General features: G+C 46.0%; 1 long non-coding RNA gene across 2 annotated transcripts in view; it reads left to right on the top strand.

The window, feature by feature from the left end:
• LOC135447668 (uncharacterized) overlaps nt 1–22,671 on the top strand; it is a 107,911-nt gene extending 85,240 nt beyond the window's left edge. For both annotated transcript variants that reach the window (XR_010440232.1, XR_010440231.1), the window contains 2 exons: nt 21,229–21,308; nt 22,336–22,671. This is a non-coding gene — a long non-coding RNA (uncharacterized LOC135447668). The remainder of the gene's footprint in view (nt 1–21,228; nt 21,309–22,335) is intronic.
• The last annotated feature ends 2,507 nt before the right edge of the window (nt 22,672–25,178 follow it).

Below are 25,178 nucleotides of genomic sequence, written 5' to 3'. Positions count from 1 at the left end.
CCCCCACTGCCACCCTTTCATTCACAGAAATCAGTCAGATGTAAATACGGCTCATTTGGTTTTAGCACTGCCAACTTTTGTTTCAAAAATCAGACATAAGGTCCCTTGAATTTTGAAAAGGGTTTCAAAAACCTTTGTTGAAGAAATAAATTCTGAATAATTTCTGGTTTTGCTTTCTGCATTTTGTGCCTTTGAAGGTTCACACTTCTGAGCCTCCATGTACAATCATAAGAGATGGAAACTTGCTTTGCTGTTAATAACTGCTGCATCGCCTGCAATCACACAGCTCCGAGAGGGAGCCACTGTAGGAAACGAGCCAAGTCAAATACTGCAGCTTAACAAACTCCTAAGGCTTGACAACGACAAATCCTGCTCCTGAAAATGGCCCCTTGGTTTGCCTGCAGCAGCTCTGGGTGCTGGGGGGACGTGGGGGCAGGATGGGACATGGGCTCCATGCGCTGGGGTTACAGAATCAAGTTTGAAGGGAGCAAAGAATGAGTGCCCTGAAGAGTGCCTGGGCCCTGAAGGGTTTATCAGAGCTCAGCACTGCTCTGTGTTAGAGCTGGTCCTGCAGCCCTGGGGCTGAGCCTGCCAGAGCCACCCCTGGTTCGCCCAGCACTGTGAATCACTGCGCTGTAAATCACTGAGCTCTCTGTCCTCCATCAGTGCCGTTTGACTTGTCCTGTGCTGTGGCAGGTGTGCACAGCTGTTTGGCTGGCTGTGACTGATGCCTGCTCTGATTCATGCCGTGTGTCAGGAAGAGGAAAGCTGGGGAAGAGGGAGCTGCCCTTGGCCAGCACAGGGGCTGGAACCAGGGCTCTGCTGCTGCTGCAGGCTGGGACAGCAGGGCTGGGACTCACCTGAGCTGCTCTGAGGGGAGCACAGAGCTCTGCTGGGCACACACTGATGGCACGGCCCAGCTGTGGGTTCTGTTTGTGGCAGCTCCTGGTGCAGGAGGTGAGCGGGGCTGAACTGCAGATGAAGATGATTCGGTCTGTCAGAAATATGGACTGGTTTTTTCTCTGCTGTTGGGGTGGGTTGGTGGCATTGCACAGATGGAGAGGAGACAAAGCTCGGGGTGGCTGTGCTGGTCATCTCTGCCCCGTGTCTGGGTGATGCTGACAAACCTTCTCCAGTGAAATCTGGCCTTGCATACAGACCAGTAGTGACACCAGCAAGAGAGGGGGACCAAAAGCATCTGTGCAGAGCCTTGGCACTTTGGAGCAGAGGCTTCTGCAGGACTTCATTAATCAGACAGGATTTCTGGGCAGCCAGGGCTGGCAGGCAGGTCATCTAACCCCCCAAACTTCAGTCAAGGCACCAAAATTCCCCTTTCTATTCTGCCTTTTAAGTCTTTTATCTTTCCAATCTGCAAGATGAGAGATAGCAGCACAGGCTTTCTTCCTTTTTTCTTCACACATGATCTATATATATATAAAAGTATATATAATTTATAGATAACGTATACATAAAATAATATTCAGTCTAAATACATGCAGACACACACGAAGCATGGTGCAGAGCCTGTGGGAAATACTGTCTGCAATGGAGTTTGCTAATTACAGCAGCTCTAATGGCAACTTCCCCCCACCCTTCCCAACAGCAACAGAGATCAAAACCTTTTTTGTTTAAAATATTTACTGTACAGCTTGCAAAGCTTTAATCAACGTAACATGACGTTTCCTTGCAGCAGCCGAGTAATAAATATGCAATTAATAGGGAATTGAAATACCCCCATTAGCTGTTTGCAGAGCCTCACTTCCCAGCGCACAAACGCTTTCAGAGCGTTTATTGCTGTGCCTGCAGCCAGCTGTGCCACCCAGCACAGAGCTGGGCAATGCCCCCTCTTTGGCAGGGGCACGGGGGGGCTCAGAGCAGCTTTGGCACTTTGGGGGTGAGGATCGCTCCTGCCCTGGCAGCCACCACAGGCCTGGGTGGCACAGGTGTGCTGGGAGCAGCGGATCCACCCTCAATTTCTGTCTCTCCCACCTGGGAATGGGGCTTTGGAGGCTGCTGGTTTTGCTTCAGTGGGTGTGAAGCTCACAGGGCCAGGCAGCTCTGTTCCAGTGAGGGCTGGCACTGGGGGAGCTCTCTGTACCCAACCAGGGCTGCCCCCTCCAGCCCTGCTCAGGATTGCCCTCAGTGATGCCAGGGGGGTGTTGGGGCACTGGGGGAGCTCCCTGTGCCCAACCAGGGCTGCCTCCTCCAGCCCTGCTCAGGATCAGGTTCAGTGATGCCAGGGGGGTGTTGGGGCACTGGGGGAGCTCTCTGTGCCCAACCAGAGCCATCCCCTCCAGCCCTGCTCAGGATCAGGTTCAGTGATGCCAGGGGGGTGTTGGGGCACTGGGGGAGCTCTCTGTGCCCTGCCCATGTGCCCAGGCAGAGCCATCCCCTCCAGCCCTGCTCAGGATTGCCCTCAGTGATGCCAGGGGGGTGTTGGGGCACTGGGGGAGCTCTCTGTACCCAGCCAGAGCAGCACCAGCTGCTGCTTGCCAGCAAAGGCTCCCCACTGCACGGGGAGGAGGCAGCACAGAGCCCTGTGCCTCCCAGCTAAGCATTAGTGAAGCTTTTTAATCTCTCACGGTGGGATTTCTTTTTGCTTCGGCATCGCACCATAAAGTATTTCAGACAAGGTGACATTTTCCATCTGCATGAAGTGCTTGCAAACAGTGTGAATTTAACTTTTATTGGCCTGATTTAGGGGTGTGGAACTGTGCATAAGTCTTGGTCTCTCAACCTATAGCCTTGCACTTTAAGTGATGAATTAGTCAGTAAAATAAACAGGGCATTATCTAGCTGTACACACGTCTGCATCTTCCAAAGAAAATTAAAGTGTGTCTGAACGTACAAAAGCTAATGATGGCGAAATCAACTTGGCTGTAAATTAACCAAAACTCAAAACTAGTGCAGAACTTTCAGAGAGCTTGGAAAAGCTCTTCTCCTGGAGCAGAAGGCTGTGCATGTAGGAGGGCAGGGTGACCATGCTGAATGGCCTGTGCCACCCTGTCCCTCTGTGTGTGTGGGTGCTCCATGGGGTCTGAGCAGTGCCTGGGGTGAGATGCTGCTGTTCCTGCAGCTCCCACGGGGTCTGAGCAGTTCTTGGGGTGAGATGCTGCTGCTCCTGCAGCTCCCATGAGGTCAGAGCAGTGCTTGGGGTGAGATGCTGCTGTTCCTGCAGCTCCCATGATTTCTGAGCAGTGCTTGGGGTGAGCTGCTGCTGTTCTTGCAGCTCCCACAAGCTCTGAGCAGTTCTTGGGGTGAGATGCTGCTGCTCCTGCAGCTCCCATGCCATCCCCAGTGCCCAGGGAAGGGGAATCCATCAGTTACCATCTGCAGCCATTGACAAACGCTGATGTCTCAATGGCAAGCACCACACCTGCAGCTGGTGTGATGGAACACTGATAGAGACGTTAGTGCCAGCCTGGCCATGGGGTTTTGTATTTCATTTAACCCAGAACACAGCACACTGCAATGTATACATTTGTAACTGCTCCCCTGATGGTGTCTCTGGAGTATTATAAAGATTTATCATGTAGTGTTTGGTCAATACTAAATACCGTGAAATGTCAGCAGAGCAGTGCTTGGGACTGCCTGAGCAGTAAATAACAGAATCCTACAATATCCAAAAAGAAATGAGCAGGTGAGCAAGTAACCTTAGAGAAACAAAATGAAACAAACCCAATCCCTAACCTTTAGAAAAAAACAAACCACGAAGGATTTTTTAATTAAGTCCTCCTGAGTTTTAATGAGATTTAGGAATATTTGTCGTTTAGGTGCATTAGTCTGGGAATGCTGCACCGTGGACATTCGGGGTCACTCTCTGCTCCTACCCCCATGGAATCCTGGCAGCTCCTGCTCCCTGACCCCGTGGCAGCAGCTGCAGGAGCATCCTCTGCATCCTCCTCATCCTCCTATGCAGGACCTGCCTGAGACACAGCAGCTGTCTCGTGGGAGTGGGGGACACCCCTTCCCATTGCTGACTGCTAATCGCTCCCAGCTAATGGTGGGGATTGCTCCGAGAAAACCTTCCAGGATGGTTTTTTTACAGGTCACAAGTTGGCTACTGCTTAAACATATGTTCCTCTCTGCCTGTCTCTGACTTGCAGAATAGCTGCTAACTAACCAAAAGACAACGTGGTGAGCCAAGGCGATTAGTGAATAATAATGCCATTTGCAGGCAGCAAAGGCTGAGAGGCTTCCAGAGCAGTTAGCAGTCTGCAGGCATCTCCCAGAAATGCATGAGCAGAGCTCCTGTGCATCAGCCAAGGAGCAATTATTCTTGGAAAGCACGTCTGCCTCACGCTTTAAAACCTTTTCCAGTGTCTTGTGTTTAGAGAAAAAGGAATTAAACGTGCTGAAAGAAAGCAGAGAAACGGGAGCAGGGGACTGCACGGGCTGTGGATGAGCAGGCTGCAGGTGTGGGCTGATGGTATCAGCTCCATGCTGGGTGCCCATGGCAGTGGGAGCCAGGGGTGAATCCAGCCTGGCAGCCTGCAGCCTGGCCTGGAGGAGCAGGAGTGACCCCTCTGTGGCCCTTCCCAGGGGCAGAGGTACAGGCAGCACGCAGAGCCCCTAAAAATTGCATTTTAACTGCACTTACAGTGAACTTCAGTCAAGCACGCCTGTTCGTTGTTGGTATTTTTGGTTTTTGTTTTTTGCCTTCAGCTTTCTTGTGGTTTTCTTTTCCCCAAACATCTCATTTGTAGCAGAAGATTATATTCCTAATGGGGTCTTTGTGAGTGCAGCATTGTACACAGCTCTGCTCTTTAAAGAACTAGCATGGATCCTAACAACTCTCCAGGCAGGGAATCTGGGGGGAGCTCTGCTTTCCTGCCTACTGATCTATGGCTGAATGCAGGGGTCCCACCGAGCCCATCAGTGCCGTGCCTTGGTAGCAAGTAATGACACAGGGAGCCACCAAAGCACTGCTTTATGCTCCAGACTTGGTAACTTCAGAGGATAATTCTTTTGCAACGTTATTATATTTTTTGGCAAATCACAGAGATGTTTGCTAGTTTATGCCACAATTTTATTTAACCACTGTAGTACTATCTTTTTCCCTTTTTATTACTATTTTTTCAGTTCCTATATGAGACTTACAGTCAACATTTGTGTGTCTATGTTGTAACATCTTTTTTTTTTTTTTTGGGTTCACTTATTTTAATTATGCATTTTATTTTAAGTGCATTGTTTTATGACATCACTTGTTAATTGTTCAATTATCACTCTGTTCCTCTGCTGCTCTGCAGTGTGCAGTAGCCTTGAAGTGCTGTAGAGGCACGCCACAAACGGGGGAAGCAAAAAAAAACTGGCTTAAAGACCCAAAGATGCATCGCAGGCAGTTCTGTGCTATTTAATTACACGTTGTTTGACAAGTAATTGGTGAGAAATGAGCTCGGGAATGGCAGCCCTGAGCCAGGGAGGGAATGCAGGGTGAGTTCCAGGTGTGCATGCAGGATATCCAGGTGTGCATGCAGGACACCCAGGTGTGCATGCAGGGTGAGTTCCAGGTGTGCATGCAGGATATCCAGGTCCAGGTGTGCATGCAGGATATCCAGGTGTGCATGCAGGACACTCAGGTTGTGACAGGTGCAGGACAGGTGTGTTTGGGCTGCAGAGGCACCCAGTGAGTGATTCAGTGTAGCTTGGAAGGGCCAGGAGTGTTCTCAGTGGCAGAGGAAGGGCTTGCACAGACCAAGGGCTGTGTGCAGGCTGGTTTTGGGTTCTGAGGGGCTCCCACCCATTTTTGGGAGACCACAGGCGCTGATGAGGAGCTGCCCAGCTCCTCTCACATCCCTGCCCAGAGCTGTGTGTGACACATCCTCCCAGGAGCCGTGCACATCTTCTCCCATCGTTTTTATCAAACAAAGGCAAACCAGCCTGAAGCTGCTTTCAACACGAAACTCTTCATTAGACAGCTCGCACAAAGCATGCCAGGTGCACCAGGGCATGTCCAGGTACAAAACATTTTCATTTGAAACCCATTCTGCTCACCAGTTTGGGAGGGATGTCTGGGCTAAAGGCTCGTGTTTCTGTGAGGAATGCAACAGTTTGCCACCCACTTATAACCAAGCCTGAGAGAGAGCTGGAGATGCTGAAATTCCCCATATATTGCTGCAGTTTCTCACTTGTTTTACAGTAATTTGATGTTGCCTGAACACAGTGGTCGACCTTTTTTAAACTCCTGCTCGCAGGGTAGAACAGCAGGGATGATAAACCTTCTGCTTGAGCTCAGAAATAGCTCAGATCAGTGGGAGCAACCAGGGCTGCACCACGGGAGAGAGGGGCAGTGGCAGCACAGAGCTCTACTGAGGTTTAATGCATATACAGAAAACCTACTGACTGCTGAGGTTTAATGCATATACAAGAAAACCACATTGCCTGCCAGAGTAACTGCATGTTGGCCAAAAGGCTGCTGAGGCTTCGCTTGCTCTTGAACCCTGGCTCATGTTTTACATCCTTTCTCTCCTCAGAGTGTGCTCACTTTAGAGCTCTGAGTTACTCAGAGTCCTCAGAACCGAAATGGAGACTTTGATGAGCACCATGATGGTCCTGCTCCACCTGCAGCTGCCAGTGGCAGAGCCTCCAACAGCTGAACACACATTTAGGTGTTTGCTCTTTCCTAAAGGCAAAACTTGCATCCCACAGAATCCTGAAAAACCTCTGAAGTCGTTAATTAAGGTGGAAAGGCAAGCACAGGAGGGGAAATCCCACTCTGGCCAATTGAAGTTTTATTTGTGCCCTAACCTGGAGAACAAAACCAATTAAGAGCAGCAGTGACCCTGCATCCTGTGCAGCCTCGCTGTGCCTGAGCTGTGCAGGACCAGATTTGTTCTTAGGGCAACACAGCTGGGGAAAGGCAAACCACAGCACAAGAGATGGAAACAATGAGCAGAGAAAGAGGAGAGGATGAGAGCAGCACTGAGAGTGATCTGGGTGCTGGGGAGCATCTGCTGTGCGTGCACAGAGGGACACTGAGCACAGGAGTGGCTCTGGAGCTGCCACGCTGGATGTTCACTGCACAGACAGGGCTGTGAGATGAGAACATCCCCACGTTTCCATGGCTGTGCACAACGTGTGTGACTCTCACAGTGACCACAGACCCCAGCAGCTCTGGGTGAGTGCCTTCCTTTGAGTAAACTGCACCATCTATTTCCAGAGCCATGCAGCCCCAGCTCAGAGATCACAGGGATTTTTGCCTGATTAAAGACCAGAATAAATTCAGAGGCCAGGTTGTCTGGCTGTTGTAGCAGCAAATGTGGGAAGAAGGGCCTTGGGCTATTTTCCTTGACACGGAAAACTTACATGACAGAACATTTGATGTGTTGATTCTATTTTTCAAACACTGCCTAGCACAGACAGCAGAGCTGGCTGCAGCTCAGCCAGCATCAGCTCTGCCCTGCACAGCCCAGCTCTCCTGCCTTGCAGGGCAGGGCTGGGCTCCCACAGGGCACAGAACCTTTGCCCAGGTGTCCTTTGCTCAGGTGTCCTTAGCTCAGGTGTATTTTTTCAGGTGCCTTTCCTCAGGTGTATTTCCTGAGGTGTCCTTTGCTCAGGTGTATTTTTTCAGGTGTATTTCCTCAGGGGTCTTTCCTCAGGTGCCTTTCCTCCTTATTATGATATCCTGAAGGAGGAGGTTCAGGTGAGCCTTGATGGGGCATTTGGCTGCTGGGATCTCTTGTACTGGTGCTGGTGGGGGACTGGGACAGAAACAAGGCTGGCTGGCAGGTCCTGAGAAGAAATATGCTCAGAAACAGGGGAAAATTATAAAACTGTACTTTCTGCTTTGTTTCGTGAATAGTTTTAAAAGCAAAAGCAATCCTAAATCTTCAAGGCTGAATCTTTGGTTTTGTCAGATTTTCTTTTCAACGCCAGCACTTCAGAGCTTGCGGACAGAGCTCTAAAGCTGCTCCAAAGGGAAGTGCTGGAGTGCAGGGACAGCTGAGGCTCCTCCAGAGGAGATGGGAGGTGGCAGATGGTGGTGGCATTTGCTTATCAGAACAAGAGCTGTGGCATCTCTCAGGGTGCTGGGAGAGCTGTACAGTGAAGTGAGAGTTGTCTGTGTGCACTCACCAGCTATTGCCCCTGGTCTGGAAAACTGCTCCTGTTTGGTGCAACTTGCTGAAAAGATGAATTTAGGCAAGGAGAACCAATGGGAAGGGCATCAGTCTTGTGCTGGGCTTGAAGGGAAAGTCAGCAGGGCTGCCACACCTCTTACCATCACCAGGAAACCCAGAGTTTGGACTCCAGAAACAATCATTAAGGGTTGGAAGGGCATCCACATCAGAGGTAACACCAGCCCCACTGAGAACCTCAGCTCCAGCCATTCCAGATCCCATTTTCAGTGTCCTTTCCTTGTGCTCAGGCCTGTGACATCCAGAAAGTGATGTCATATTCTGTTTTAACATCTAAAATATTCAGACTATTTGACTGGAGAGGTTGTAGACCTGTTGTTGGGTTGCATTTTTTCCACACACGGATATTGCCAAACTCTCTAAGGATATTCAGGTTTTCCAGCCTTTCACCATCCCTGTTTTGTCCTAGAAAGAAAAATCAACCCAATTTACTCCTTGTGTGCTGCAGACTCCCAAATAAGCCACAGCAGAAGGATGAGGTGCTCAAATGCAGCACAGTCGTAACATCCTCATGGGAGGCACCTGAAGCTGGAGGTAAATGCCTCTCACAGGGAGCAGTGAGAATTAGCAGGGGCTTCCCTTTGAGCTGTGCAGGTTTTGGCTGCTTTCCTCAGCGGAGAACACTGAGATGACTGGGAAGGAGCAAAGGCAGATGTGCATCCAAACAGATGTGGTCATTCTGCCACTGGGGCAAAGCCAGAGCAGCTTTAGGATGAGAATGGAGATAAATTGGAATAAAAAAAAAGGTATGGGAGGAGAACTGGAACCCTAATGTTGCTTTTTCTTTCAAACTGATCTGTACACATGTCACACAGTTGGATGTATGAATAGTAAATTATTCTATTCATTTCTCACTCTTGATGAACAGTAAATTAGTCTAATAACATTTACTGTTCAATTCATTGATTGTCAGAGGGAGATTAGAGGCAAATAGCTTTTAAGTCTTTCCAGCTGCAAACATTAGAGTTGTCTAAAGTTGTGATGTTTGACTGTAATTAGCTGCAGCTCTGCAGCATCCCCCCTCCAGCTCTGCCAGCCTGGGGCAGCAGGGACCCCAAAATCACCTCAGCCAGGTGAGCTCTGACAGAGCAGGAACAGAAATTCATGGGTTTAACATCATTTACCCAAATGGCACACCACAGCAGGAGCAGCTGGGCAGTGGATAATCCAGAGAGCTGTGAGGGGTGTAGGGGTGTGTTTGGGGGTGTGTGAGCAGCCAGGCTGTGCCATGGCAGGAAAACCCTCGCTGTTCATGTCTGCTGTTCATGTCTCACACTGCCAGGAGGCTCCTGGAGCTGGCACCAGTGGGATACAGGTGTTTGGGCAGACAGAACAAGGCCCATAAAGCAGCAGAAGAGTCAGAAATGCACACAGACGCCTGCCCTGTGGCTGTGTGCTCCTCTTTGTCATCCTGCTGCCCCTGGCCCAGCCCTGTGCTCCCAGCCACTGCTGCCCATTGAACAGACGCAGAATTACTTGTGGCCAGGAGAAACCATAAACAGCAGAATCATTTCCAGCCCTGCCACAGCTTGGAGGTGTTTATTACCTTTATCTACACCCTGCTCCCCTTTCCTTCCACAGGACTAAAGGAGTAAATAAAAGCAGCCTGCTCTTGCTATGCTGGTCAGGCTTTGTGTCTGTCCCTGATGTTCTCTGAGACACCAGGGATGGGGGAATTCATCCCTGCTGCATCCCAGAGCCCAGGGATGCTTTGGATCACCTTCTGCATCCCCTGCCATGGCTGGGGGTACTGTAACTCCACCAGGTTGTTCAGAGCTCTGTCCAGCCTGGCCTTGGACACTTCAGGGCTTGGGCGTCCACAGGGGTTGTGCCAGGGCCTCACCAATCCCCCGGGGAAGAATTCCTGCCTAATATCTGATCTGAACCCCCACTTTCAGTTTAAAGAGGGTTAGCCCTTGTGTGAGCCCCTAAATGGGGTAATTCCTCATGTCCTGTCCCTCTCCAGCTGTCCTGTGTCCCCTCCAGGTGCTGGAAGGGCTCTCAGGTGTCTGTGAGGGATCAGCCTGGGCACCCAGCCCTGCTGCTGGGGCAGCTCAGGTGAGGCTCCTGGCACTGCAGCCTGGCTCTGGGCACTGCAGGGCTGGCAGGGCTGGCTGGAGGAGCTGTGGGCATGGGCAGCCCCTGGCACAGATGGGGCTGGTTCAGCTGCGCAGATGCAGCTCCTGCTCTCCAAGCATGTGGGCTGAAAGCAGCCATAAACCAGCACTCCCCATATTCCAGGGAAATTCGCTTTCATCAGAAAATAGGAAATGTGTTAAAGCTCACTGTGTGCAAAGAGCTGGGTTTTGGTGGAATGTTCCAGTGGGGAATGTGAGGAGATGTTTCACGTGCCGTGGGGCGACCACTGGGGGGGGTTTGGGCATCTAGTAGTTCTGCTTGAGCTGTGCCCACTGGCATGGGGCCAGTGGCTTTTGGGCTGGGGGAGCTGGTGCCTGGCAGGCTGGGGCAGTTGGGAGTTGGTTGGCTTTGAGCTGTGCCCAGGGCTGGGCAGTTTCTGACAGGGCTGTGCCCGGGGCTGGGGCAGTTTGGGCAGAACTGGGGCAGGTTGGGCACAGCTGTGCGGCCAGTGGCCTGGGGCATTGGCAGCTAGTTTTTTGGATCCAGGCTGGGGCAGGTTGGGCACAGCTGTGCCAGTTTTGGGCTTTGGGCTGTGCCCAGGGCTGGGGCTGACTCCCAGCACAGGAGGCAGGAGCTGAGCAGGGCTCCCACAAAGGCAAACAATACCTCAGCTGCAGACAGGGATTAATGTCACAGCAAGATCTTATTAAAGACAAGGCTTCTCATTTAAATTTCTCCGGGTGTTTGCTCATTTCTTTCTTTGCTTCCCCTCCTTCCCATGGAGCGACCCACAGTAATGAAAAATGTCAGAACTTGGGGGAACTGGAGTTGTGACTGCTTGGATGGGGCTCCTGTTCAAAGCTTTACTGTTCATGCCTTTCTTATCCTAAGGTTTTCAAATAGAAATATACACACACCTTAACAACAAAAGGCTGTGATGACTGCATTGTCACCAGATAAAACTGCACTAAAAATAAATAAATGCTGCATTTAGCATGATTCAGTAGGCAGGGTCCTTATTATTCTTCCACCATTCAAAGGCAGATTCAGCTCAGCACAGAGCACTCCGTCTCTGTGGCATCCCTCACTGGGGCTCCTTTCAGAGCTTTTTCTGCTCACGGATGCAGAGGGTTCAGGGTAGCCACGGGTGAGTGTTGTGGTCACTGATGCATGTTTTTAAGTGGCAGGACACAGGGAAGAATCTTGGTTTAAGTGTAATAAAAGTGAGGTCCCGATTTGTTAATGAGGAGCATTGTCTGCTGCAGACACTAATTTCACTACAGGGTGCAGTCTCCAAACTTTTCATTCTAATTAGAATGCATTTCCATATTCTTTATCAATTTCTCCCCTTATTGAAATCTTCTCAAATGACCTTTTTTTCTTCACTTATGACTCATCCCAAGATTTTTATTTTTCCCAAAACAATCATTCAGATGCAACTGCATTTTTCCAGTAAACACGCTGAAAAACAAATGACCTTGCCAGCTCATGCCTACACAGTGGGAGAAGGGCATTAGCAGTGCAGAGGCTGCTAGTAATAATGCATGGGAAAATTAAGTATGGGAGAAGACCTTCTTCTTCTAATTCCTCCAGCATTTAATTTCCAAATGCCCTGCAGTAGAATGTGTCTGGAGCAGGAGCTTAATGGCCACCAAAGAGCTCCAGCAGTGGGAAAACAAGTCCTGACAGAACAAGGGGCGTTTTATGCACATAGAAAAATAGGTTATCTGCTAAGGAGGCTGTTTTTTATTATTATTTATTTCCTTCAGCCCTCCACAGCTGTGTCCGGTTCCAATTTTTCCAACAAAGTAAATTATTAACTCAAGCTGACGAATTGGTTGGTGTTGGTAATAGGCTTTCAAAATGATTAGTGATATATACTCATTACCCAAATTAAAAAGCCATATTAAAAATAAGGAGAGGAAATGTAGCAGCATTATCAAAGTAATAATTTCTATTTAGTGCATATCTTTCCTGAACTTTGGCAAATGTTGAATTATGCAAGACAAACACTAATCTGAAAGCATTCTAATTAATGATGGTATTTCTTTGCTATCAAATTAAACCCAACACATTCACAGTGCATCTGACTTAAATGTTATCACAAATTCTCCACACTTTGAGGAAGATTGTTGATGTGTTTGAAAATATTACACCTATACACAAGTTACCAGGCTTGAGCCATGGTTCCTCCCTTGCCTGAGGATAATTATTAATGGCAAAGACCTGTATAACTCAAAGTTCACCCCAAGGAAATAATAATGGTAATAATGCTAATAACGATAATAATGGTTATATAATAATAATAATGGCAGTAATTATGATAATGAATTATAATAAAAGTAATTTTATAAATTATTGGTTTTATTTATTATTATTATTAATAAAAAATCCGCAGGGATGAGTATCTTGGCATCAATTAATCACAGTGTTTGTAATCCAGGGTTTGCCATACTTTTCACTGATTAACAGTATCAAACACTTATTTTCCCTTTAAAGATGCTCTATAGATGAAAACATATTTACAAAACTTCTTCCAGAATAAAAACAATAATCATGCAGGTAATCAAGTACAATGTAACTGCTGAGCTTTTGAGTTAAAGACCTGTCCAGGCTGCAGCATCATTTTTGCTTTGTTATTATACGCAGAAAGTTAATAAAAAAATAATTTTGAAAAAAAAAATTACATTAGTGATTTGCCAGAGCGAATGTAGATGTCAAAAATGCTAATGCAGAGAAGCTGTCAGGAGTTTAAATAGATTTTTCACTGACTTGCCGTTCTTAATTATAGCTCAGCACCCTGTACAGGTTAAAAAATGCTGGGTTCCTTCGAAACAAACTACGAGCTCCTTGCCATCTCATCAAATTCTCCTTCTCTTTCTTTCAAATGGATCAATCAGATGCCAACACATAACATTTTTCACTTACATCTTTTCTTAAGCTTCCTTATCCACTGCAATTATATTTTTACCCAAACCTATCCTGAAGGGGATAGAAGAGATTTCATGGAAGAAGCATAATTGGCAATTGAGCTTGCTCTTTTCGTGGGCTCCTTTTATGAGAAAAGATAACGTTCTGTGTGGTGGAAATTCAGCACTTAAATTAGGGGGTATGCTGGCTACTTAGTTAAATAATCTAGAATAATCAGGTCAGGAGGGAATAGCACATGGCTTTGGCTGAATGTTTTGTGTTAATTTTTCAGATAATGTAATTCCACGCACTACCCGGGGCTCAGGGGCGCATCAGCAAAGCGCCTGCGAGCACGGGATTGACAAGCTGCTGCTCCAATCCTCTGACAGGCACAGGGAGCCATGGAAAAGGGATCCTTTGTTCTTTGGGGGCTGTTGAGTTCCATCAGTGCCATCCTCGGAGCCCTGGGCACCGTATTAATGCTAATGCTGTTAGGGAGATGGAGAGCCGCCAGGAGGGAGCAATAATCAGCTCACAGAATCACTGCACATATTCATGGAGCTTGTTGTGGGGTGAGATCCCAGAGCCCTGAGCCTTCCTGAGGAGAACAGGAAAATCCAGCTAACATCTCCCTGTCACCCTCCTGGGCTGCTTTCACTGCAGACGACCTTGGGCAGCTGTGCTGCAGTTTTGCCAGACTCCAATGATGTCTTTAGTTCACCGTGTGTTGGGTTTTGCCCAAACAGAAGGCCTGGCTCTGAGCACACCTCTCACCAGCAGCCTTGGCATGCTCTGAGCTGAGCTGTGGCACAGATGGATTTCAGGACTCGCTCGTCCTTGGGGATGTCCAACCAATCGGTGAGAAATCTCCTTTCCTCTCCCTCTCCTGCCAAAGCCCCAGCTCTTGGACCACAGGATGGTTTAGGATGGAAGGGACCTCAAAGATCACCTTGTGGGCAGGGATGTAACCTGAGGTGGCTTTCCTGGGAAAGGTGGGTGGTGAGCCCTGGCCTGTGGTCAATCACATCCTGCAGATAAAGGATTTTTGGGGAGAGCAGAGCTGCTCCATGCCCTCACTGAGCCCTCTGCTCCAGCCCGAGGGCTGTGCCCTGCACCCAAGGGTAGCCCAGCCTGTGCTCTAATGAAAATCTGCTCCTCTAGCAAAAAGGTTCCTTGAAATCAGTTTGAATCAAACCTAGAAAAGCTCTAATTATAAGCAAAATTTAGCCTGATGGGACAAAAATCAAAAGTACTTTAATCTGGAGCAGGATAGGAATTTACCTGCATTCATTGCCCAAGCTAGGGCGAGGAAGCAACTGCTGTAGAAGAACTCACAAAGAATTTATTTTTAACGTATTTTACTGCATGAAAAGAAATAGATTTATTTATAATATATATTTTATAAATATATAAAATATATATTATAAATAAATCACTTTATAATATATATTTTATAAATATATAAAATATATATTATAAATAAATCTATTTATTTATATGTCCACTTAATATTTTCATTAAGCTGGGCAACAATGATGAGTTTCCACAGACGAGGATGAGTTTCCACAGGCAAGGATGAGTTTGCACAGACAAGGATGAATTTCCACAGCCTGCTCTCCACATCCCTGCTCCTCTGACAAGCAGCCTGCAATGAGACTGGCAGATATTTCATGACAGTGACCCTCCATGGTACCCCCATGGCTCAAGGCTTCCATGGGGACATCATCCACCAGGTCTGGTCCTAATCACCACAGGGAGGACTCTGAAGGGAGTGAGGATCCTGATGGAGAGAAGAAGGCAGCATGGACAGCTTCTGGACATAAAGTTTTCCTTCTCGTGGCTGTGCAATCCACAGGGACAGAGGTACAAGACTTGTCACTGGCTGTGCTAATGCCACGGAGATGTTCTACATGAATTGTAAGTTGTCTTCAACCTGAATCTTTGTTGCAGCTGCTGTCAACAGCACAAGTGAAGATCCCAAAATATAAAGCATTTTGAACTCTTTCTTTTCATTTCCTTTCCATTATACCGGGATGATACTGCCTTATCTCAAAGACACACTTGCATACTTGCACTCTATAATGGAGAAACAGCACTACATACAGGTCCCTAAAAGTAAACACCAAACTCTGTAAATGTTGCATATAATTAGGAAGATTCTTCTGGATTTATTATTTTTTTCCCCCAAAGCTGTTACTGCTTGATATGGCTGTCATCTGTGTCACTTCTAGGGAAAGATTTTCTATGTTAGAAAGGGAAAATCAGAGCAGCCAGCTAGTAACTTGTTACAACAGGGAGATTTAAGGTAGAAAAGAATGAGGCAGAGCTGCTGACAGCACTGTGGTGGCTGTGCCTCCTCCTTAAGTGGAACAGGTCAGGATCAATCTTTGTTTTAGAGGGTCTCTTTTGGGAAGAACAGCACAAACCTCACACCTGATGGACACAAATGCCCTTCAGACTGCAAAGAAAAGAGCTGCTTCCTGTAAATATCCCCAGCCCAAGACCAACAAATCAAATTCAGTCGCAGCTTCATAATTCTGATCTAATTTCCTAGTATATTAATTTTGACGATTTGATTTCACTGATCTGTGGAGTCCATTTCAGTTGTGGCCTTTATTTGATTGCTTAATTGGCTTAGCAAAGCCTGGGTGCATCAGCTCTGCTACAGGCTCGCTAGGCTTTGTGTGTGCCTGATTTTTTCTTCTTGTAAGACCTATAAAACATAAACAGAACTTTACATTAAATGGTGGTCCAGCCTGGAAACCCCAGGGCAGAGATAATCTCAGTTACAGGGAAAGCAGTCTCTAGATTGGTTTGATGTTACCTTGTTCTATTGTAAATCAAGGCGAAGGAGGAAGAAGGGTGACTCCATGGATATCAGAAGGCTAATGAATTACTTTATTGGACTATATTATATACATTTCATCTAAACTGAATGTGCCAAGCACTCACTGCTCACTCTGCACTGAGTCTTGTGACTGTCCTGACAGTCCTGACACACACACACACACACACATACCCTGACAGGCCAAGGAACCAAAACACCATCACTTGGGATAAATAATCTCCACATTGCATTCTTTGGCACAACACAGGCACAGCAAGTGACAAGAATTGTGTTTTCCCTTTCCCTGAGGTTCAGAGAACGTGAATCTCAGGAATCCTTGGGAGGGACTGTGCCTTGCTGTTCTCTGTGAACAGAAATGTGGTGACACCGTTCAGCTCTGGCGCTGCTCGGACGCTGGCACGTGCCCTCCAGCACAGGTGCCCAGGTGAGAGCAGTGCCCAGGCCTGGCCAGGAGCTCTCAGGGGCTTTGCTGCTGGCAGGAGCAGGCTCAGGAGCAGCTGGTGGCAATCACAGGGACAGGGACACCTTCCCTGTGCTTCCCTGCCACCAGCACACCTGAGCAAACCCAGCCCGGCTGCTGCTGAGGCAATGCACTGCCATTCCTGGGTTTGCCTCATTTGCATTTAAACAATCAAGGGTTTTAATTAAAATGCATAAATGAATCATCCACGAGAAGCCCCATCTCCCGTGTTATTTATTTTTTATATTAAACCTTCAATTTGATGGATAAGTGCTGCCATTGGTCATTTCTGCTGAAATGATCCCATCAGCAGTGAAATATTTGACAAATCTGATGTTAAATTTTTCATCTCTAGCTTTCAGCACTTGTGGTCCATTGAGATAAATAGTACAGCTCACACTTTTGATCTATTCTTTGAAGCTCTCTGGGACCAGCTCTCTGTTAGAGAGGGAGAGGCACAGGTCAAGGGATGTTTGGAGATGCAAACAGTGCTCTGCTGATGGCTCTCAGACATGGCCCAGCACATCCACAGTGATGAGTGTCCTCTCCAGCTCTGACAACTCTCTTCTTTCTCTATAGAGACAGAATTTGGGGGTTTGCCTCTGATCTGTTGATAAAACAAGAAGTAATGTGGACTTTCTGCTAAGTGAAACCCATTTTCTTTATGCTTTTCCTTTTTTAATTATTATTTTTACCCTGTAACAGTGGTATCTGCAGTCATCACAGGAGATCCTCCTCCTACTGGAACACACTACTCTGCAGCATGGCACTGCACATTTAACTCCAAGGAATGTAATTTGTCCTAAGAACTGCATCCTACAGAGAATAAAGCAGAAAACACACTCTGCTGGTAGCTTCTCTCAGAGGATTACTGTAAAACTAAGCTAATAACAATGCAACATTCCTTCAAAAACTGAAATCTTGCTCACATGCTAAGAAGCTGTAAGAGTAACAGCATCATCTGGTGGCTCCTGCCACAAAGAATGGATTAATTGATTTTTTTTTTGTTCTACTTTCATTTAAATTCCTCATCTCTCAGGTGAGGCCAGGTCCTGAAGGAATGTGTGAGAGGAGAAACAGACGGAAAATGATAAAAATGAGAGAAGGTAATAATGAAATCCTCAGCTATACTGGAACATTAAACTGCATCTGATATCTCAGATCTTTTTAAAAGGATTTTTTAAAGAACATTGAAAAACACCATCCTCATTGAAGTCAAGCTTCATTTACAGCAATGCCAGATGGGTTGGGATTTTGGAAGCATACATTAAGAGCAGGAACGATGCTGCTAAAGGCCTTGAACCTTAGATAAGGATTGGTGTAAACCTCCACAAAACCTTAAAGACAATTCCTTTTCATCATTTCTTTTGTAAGTGCCAGATCAAACCCTTCCAACTCCTCCTTCACCTTCCTTTTGGAGTTCTCACTGATCTCCTCAGCACTCAAGAGGTGGTGTGTAAAAATGAGATGAGCGTGCATTAGTTTGCACAAGGGTTTCAGTGTGCAGAAGGGTGTTATTTTGATTATGAGGGCAAAAAGCTCAATCTGTGGTTGGTGAGGCTGAACCAGCCTACCTGAGCTGTTGGACCTGCCCAGCCCAAGGGGCTGCAGCACCCCCAGAAATGCCCAAGGTCCCCCTAAGAAGTTCCCACCATCCAGATGAAGCACCAGGGCCACGCTGGCCCAGAGAACCCAAAGACTCCAGGATGAGTTGTTGCAGAAGCTGATTAACAAGGCAATAACATGAAAATTATTCCTTCTGGCTTTATTGGTGCGCAGTGTCTGTTTTACATTCATATAGTTTCTGTCCTATCCTTGGCAGTTGTCTTCTTTGTTGTATTCTTACAAAGAGAGAAATATCAAAACATTAATTTAAGCTGTCACAATGCAAAGGGCTGACAGTCATATAAAGAATTATCATTGTGGCAGAGAATGGAGACAAGTTAGTGAAGGAAAATTAAAGTGACTAGCTAAACAGAACCAAACTTCTTGAAAAATCCAGGATATTGCCATGACAATTCAAATAGCTCCAACTTTTTCTTTTTGTGTTTTTCAGCTCTTTCCTACACAGACTATTATCAATCTGATGGGGAAAAGAAAGAAAAAGAATTCACTTCATATGTACTCTAGTTTTAGTGAAATATGTATTTCAAAAGAGAAGATTCATCCTGTACCAGTTTGTGAATAAGATAAATTGCAACTAACATCAATCTTTGTAATTTTCCATAATTGTAGAAGTCAGACTGACCAAGATTACAGCCTGTCTAATCCTTCTTGCCAATGCATACAATATAGAAATGCTTCTTTGTCCTCTCCAGGTCTCTTATGGAAAACAAAAATGATTCCTTTTTACCAAACAATAAGGTTCCTGCAGGTGGTGGCTCGGGGTATCAAATTGCCAAAGAATAAATTTAATTAGTTTACAAATAAGAAGAGACTGGTTAAGAGAAGAAAATAACCACTTCACCCTTGTGTTCTGCTGTTCATCTGTAGCTGTTGGGACATTTTACTCTGTCCTTAAACCAGCAGGAGCCTCAAGGTGCCTGTCCATGCCCACAGGCCAGACCCTGCACACTAACCTGCTTTCTCTGGGAAAGAAAATCAGTGGAATCTTTTCCATAGGACACCTTTCCAGCAGGGAGAACAACACTTACCCTGTGCTCGGGCCTCTCACCACAAGCTGCCCTCCTGATGAGAGGAGGATGCTAGGAATTAAATGAGAAGAGTTGGTGAAACATCCCAAATTCCACACAAATTCCACACAAATGGTGGAACATCCCAAATTCCACGTGATTGGTGAAACATCTCAAATTCCACCCAACTGGTGAAACACCCCAAATTCCACATAAATTCCACACAAATGGTGAAACATCCCAAATTCCACACAATTGGTGAAACATCCCAAATTCCACCCAACTGGTGAAACATCCCAAATTCCACATAAATTCCACACAAATGGTGAAACATCCCAAATTCCACACAATTGGTGAAACATCCCAAATTCCACAGAATTGGTGAAACATCCCAAATTCCACCCAACTGGTGAAACACCCCAAATTCCACATAAATTCCACACAAATGGTGAAACATCCCAAATTCCACCCAATTGGTGAAACACCCCAAATTGCACCCAGATGTCTGCTGCTTCCAGCAATGCTGTCTGCAGTGTGAATTGAGGCACTCAGCAGTGCAGTGGCCAGCGGATCCCATCACTAACGAAGCAGGAGCCCACAAGATTGCTTTGTACAGCCCAGATCCACAATTAATTCCCATACACAGAGGCAGCCACGGAGTTCTCTCAGCCAGCACATCAAAACCTGAGCGAAGCACCCGAGGCTGAGCAAATCACCCTTCCCAAGGTGATGATGAGTGAGAGGCTTACACGGCTCATGCCAGCAGGACAGCGGCACGGGGCTCCCTGCGGATGTAAGGACATGAGATCCTCTCCCATGCCCATCATCCTTTCCTGTCCCTGAGCTGTAATCCTGGAATTAGGCAGGCAGGCAGGTGGGAGATGCACAGCAGGCCCTGTGTGTGTGTGTTTGCAGCCAGAGCCAAGCCAAGGGGCCAGCACTGCCTGCCAGAGCAGCCTGGCCAGAGCTGCTGTGTGCCTCTGCACGCTGGAAACGCACCTGAAACACTGCAGAAAAAAAACAAAAATCAAAAAACAACAACAAAAAAAAAAAAAAAAAAAAAACCCAAAAAAAACAAAACAAAAAAAACCAAACAAAAAAAACCAAACCAAAACAAACAAAAAAAAAAAAAAAAAAAACCAAACAAAAAAACCCAACCAAAAAAATCACAAAAAACCCCTCCAAACCCCCCAAAACACAAAAAAAAATCCCCCAAACCAAAAACAAACAAAAAAAACCCACAAAAAAACCTCTCCATCCCCCCAAAAACAACAAAAACCCCCAAAACAAAAAAACAACAACAAAAAAAAATCACAAAAAACCCCCCCAACCCCCCCAAAAAACAAACAAACAAAAAAAAACCCCAAACCAAAACCCAAAAACCAACAACAACAAAAAAAAACCACAAAAAAGCCCTCCAACCCCCCCAAAAAATGAAAAAAACCCAAAACCAAAAAAACCCAAAAAACTCACAAAAAGACCTACAACCCCCCAAAAAGCAAACCCCAAAACCAAAAAACTAAAAGAAAAAACCCAAAAAACCCCCCAAAAAAACCCAAAAAACCCTCCAACCCCCCCCAAAAAAACCAAAAAAACCCCCCAAAACAAAAACAAAACCAAAAAAACCCGCAAAAAGCCAAACCAAACAAACAAAAAATCAGAACAAAAAAAACCCAAAACAAAACCAGGGAAGGACTGCAATCACTATAATTCCCCAAATAAATCAGATGTACATTATGAGTTGGGAAAGCAGACAAGAAAACACTTAGAAACATAATAAATGTGAATAGCTGCAGTTACACCAAATGTAGCTCCATACCTCTAATTGTATCAATTATTTTTTACGATTGTGATCTCAAAGATGTTAAGTTTTGCTAAGAAGATGTATTTGCAAGTTACTTTGATTACTGTGAATAATGGGAATGTATTTAAAAGCTTCTGCATATTCACTCTGGCCCCCTGATCCCCCTTTGCAGCATCCTGAATCAGCTGGCAGAACACGAGGCACTTTAGACACTTCTGCTTGAAGCATTCAGACAATCCTGGAATTATTTGGGCTACTCAAATGCAGAGCCTTTGTCCAAGCTGTCTTTTCACTGATCCCAGGGTTCTTATGTCTGATTTTGCTTTTCACATTTTTCTCTCTCTTTCATTTTTAATCAGATATGTTTTACTGCGAGGAAGAATTTGACCATTTTCTATTGTATTCTGAGAAATAAGCCTACTACACCCAAGCGTTCAAGGTAATTTCATTTCTGCAATAGAAGGTATAATTGAAGAACCATATTTTCAATGTAAGATATTGTCTAAAACTAGGCCCTAGCATGAACCCTGGTCAACTACATACAATCCTCTTTAATATGGCTTTTGATAGCATTCATTTAACACTCTGGTGCAAAGCCTTCAAAGGGACATTGAATGAAATTAAGTTTCCAAAAGAACTGTAATAGTAACAGAAGTCTCTTTCTCTGAATTAATGGCAATCTTAAAATCTGCCCTGCTTTGAAACAGCACATTAATCCACAATGGAAATGTTTACATAGCATTTAAAACTAAAAACAGGATTAGCAAAAACCTTTGCAAGGACAAGATATATTCAGTTGGATTTTAGGAATGGAAGGAAAGTTGGAGGGCTGAAATTAGACTGGGGGAATCCTATGCAAAATGGAATTGGCCTTGGTCTTCAAATAACCCATGTAGAGCCAGTCCAGCCCCCTTGAAGGGTGTGCTGCTTTCCCCCAGGAAAATACACAGAGATTCTGCATCCAGAAAGGAACAAGCAAAAAGCTTCTGCAGGGCAGAGAACCAAAGGCTGCCAGAGGAGAAGGGCCTTGACTGCCCCTCCATGGGGACCCTGGTCCCAGCTGGAGAGGAAATTCCTCCTGGAGACTTTGATGCCTTCACTCTGAGCTTTCCCACATCCCAGCCTCTGCACTGGTTTATAACCCCACACACAGTGCCAGCAGCTCTCCCTCAGCTCAGGCACACACAACAATCCCTGTCCAGCCCAGAACCAAGGACAGCACTGCAGCTTCAGCCCCAAAAGTGCAAAAGGGAATGGAGGGAGCAACCTGGGAGGGTGGGACTGCACAGCCTGGAGCTGGGATTGGACAATGAACCCAAATAGGGGAAATGTACCAGAACTTATAAAAGTGTGAAAACTCAAGGAGTCCATCCTGGGTGTAGCCCTCGCTGGGCTCTTGTACTCCCCAGGGTGCATCCTCTGAAGGCCTTTTAATAAATCTCTGCTTTATTCTTTCACTCTGTCAGCCTCTGTTCCAGGGAGCCTCTTTAGGCATCACCTTCACCAGGTTCTTACTCCTCCTTCCCCTTCTCCTTTGGGCAGAGCAGAGCAGCAGCACCAGAGCTGCTCTCAGAGCTGGGCACTGCTGTGACAGCCTGGAGGGGACGAGAGCCCCAGGAACGTGGGACAGCATCCTCCACAAACTACCTGGATGAAGGGTGTGCCTTGGGAAGGATCATCTGCCACAGACGTCTTTCATGGAAAATCCTTTCCTTAGGGTTTTTTCCTCCTGAGAAGCTGGGAGGCCTCAGGAACAAAATGCAAACAATGGTTATCTGCTGCTGTGGAATGCAACAGGTGCATCTGGGATTGGTCTCATGTGGTTGTTTGTAATTAATGGCCAATCACAGTCAGCTGGCTCAGACTCTCTGTCCCAGCCACAAGCCTTTGTTATTCATTCTTTTCTATTGTATTCTTAGCCAGCCTTGTGATGAAATCCTTTCTTCTATTCTTTTAGTATAGTTTTAATATAATATATATCATAAAATAATAAATCAGCCTTCTGAAACATGGAGTCAGATCCTCGTCTCTTCCCTCATCCTCAGAGCCCTGTGAACACGGTCACACTCATCCTCACCCAGCACCAACCATTCCTGCCATGCTCCAGCCCCTTTTGGCTTTTGTCCTGCTCCTCCTTTCCCCTGCACACCTGCACACACAGCTCAGCCCCTGCACAGCCCCCCAGACCCTCTTTCCAAAAGAGAATTCAGAGTGAGATGAACAGGAATTGTTTTGGGAGCAAATAGCAAACCTCTGTGAAGCCTTGGAACCTGTTCTTGGCAGACTTTTTGATTGCTCCAGGGTGCCTATGCCCACATGTATGTACTTCTGCAGCAGGAAAGTGCGGCAAAAATGATTAAACACATGAGGAAAGAGGCTTCCATCTAAAAAGTGATTAAAAAGACTAGCATTGTTTAGTTTACAAAACACAAGAGTAAAAGATGATATAACAGAAGCAGAGAGAAGGGGCTATTTATTCTGCTTTCTCTGAAGCACAAATATGCATGGAAAGGTGAAGGGAAAATGCTGAAAACATTCGTGCAGTGTATAATCAACCCTGCAACTCATTGCTGCAGGATATTAGGCAAATTTTTCAGAAATACTTCTAAATGTGTTTGATGTGACAAATAACAAGCCTCAGCTCCCGAGGTGAAGGAAAAGCAAAAACAAACCATCTCCCCAAAGTGGAAGGACACTCAGTCCCTGTCCTTGTGCTGGAGATGGAATTCTTGTCTCCAGAGGGATGGCATTATTTATTTATCAAGTGCATGATAGGGAAGGGCTGGTTTCCTTCGAGCTGGAGGTTCTGTGGCAGGCAATTAAAAGGGTCAGCAAATGCAGCTGTGTGAAGCCATTGCTTCAGATTCCTCCCAAATACATCAGCTTGGGAATGCTGAAGTGGCTCAGGTTTAGTTATGGTTATTCTCCCAAAAGACTGTTAACAACATCTAGGTAGCAGTCAAGGCTGAGAATGAAAATGGAATTAAATAGATTCATGTCTTTAGAAAATTCTTGTTTCTACACATTCACAAGAAACATTTTCTCAGTGGGTCCCTCCTGTTTTGGGTACACAAGGGAAACTGTTGTACCTCCAGTGTTACTCCAAGTTAGCAGTGAGTGGAATTGGAATTTCAGTGCCTGCGAGCAGCCAGGAGGGAGCTGTGGTGCTGCTGGGCTGGGAAGGTGCTGCCACAGACAGAATTAGTACCTGCTTAAAATGTACATGGAGAACAAACTGTCTTTTTTTTTTAAAAAAAAAGAATTTTAAACGCTACTTCTGGCTTATGAATAGTTTCCTTGCAACTGTCAGGCCATCTGCTTGGAGAGGGGTCTGTGCAGTCATGAAAGGGATCTTAAAATATACTCTCCTCATAAACATCTTTTGTTTGGAAAATCCACAGCATCACATAATGCAGTAAATGGCAGCAGGGGCTGAAGGGAAGCATTTTTAAATGCCAGGGATGCAGCCCTGGATACAGCTGCCCCCTCCCCTGCGTTAATGAGCTCCTTAAATGCACCCCAGCCCCGTTTGCACAGCCCAGACTGGCAGCACCCACCTGCTGGGGAACAGGCACCAGAACTTCCTTGGGTACATCCAAAATACCAAACTGCCTGGTGGGCAGAGCAGAAACGGCTCCTGCAAGGCAGCTCTCAGAGATTACATCATTCTCACAGCCAATTTCTGCCTACACTGCACCATTTTCTGTGGGGGTGTGTGTGGGAAAAACCCCAGCATACGTTCTGTGTCCACAGGCAGAAAGGGCAAATGAGGGGTGTGCAAGCACATCCAATCCCTGCATTTCCCAACTTCCATCAGCTCAGGCTTCAGAACTGCTTGCTACATGAATTTATACAATACATACATATGCACACAAACATTTATTTGGTCTGCATGCTTGGAATATGAAATTGTGTGTATGAGAACAGTGCTTTGCTTTCCTTACCTTTTTTTTCTGTTTATTTTCATCATTCTTTGGTCATTTTTTGTTTACTAACTTTTTGTTATTCTAATGTAAGTTCAAATATACAAAATGCTAATTTTCTTTTACATAAAAATGTAATAAAACTTTCTGGCTTTCTTTATAAACAAATTTCAGCAGGAAGGTTGATGGGATGCTGTATACCAAGTAAAGAAGAAATACTGTTTAATTATCTTCCATATAAAATCCAATAAAACGTTCTGGCTTTTCTTATTTTTCTGTACTGGGGATTAACATCAGTGTCTTTGTGATGAGAAATCTGCATTCATGGCTCCTCTATTTAGATTTAAATAGGAATTATAGTTCTTGGCAGAAAGGGATCTGTCAAA

This window comes from Zonotrichia leucophrys, chromosome 4A (genome assembly GCF_028769735.1).
Source record: "Zonotrichia leucophrys gambelii isolate GWCS_2022_RI chromosome 4A, RI_Zleu_2.0, whole genome shotgun sequence".
In the NCBI taxonomy this organism is placed as follows: domain Eukaryota; kingdom Metazoa; phylum Chordata; class Aves; order Passeriformes; family Passerellidae; genus Zonotrichia; species Zonotrichia leucophrys.
Note: the sequence above shows the minus strand (reverse complement) of the source record. Positions and strands in the feature narration are given on the sequence as shown.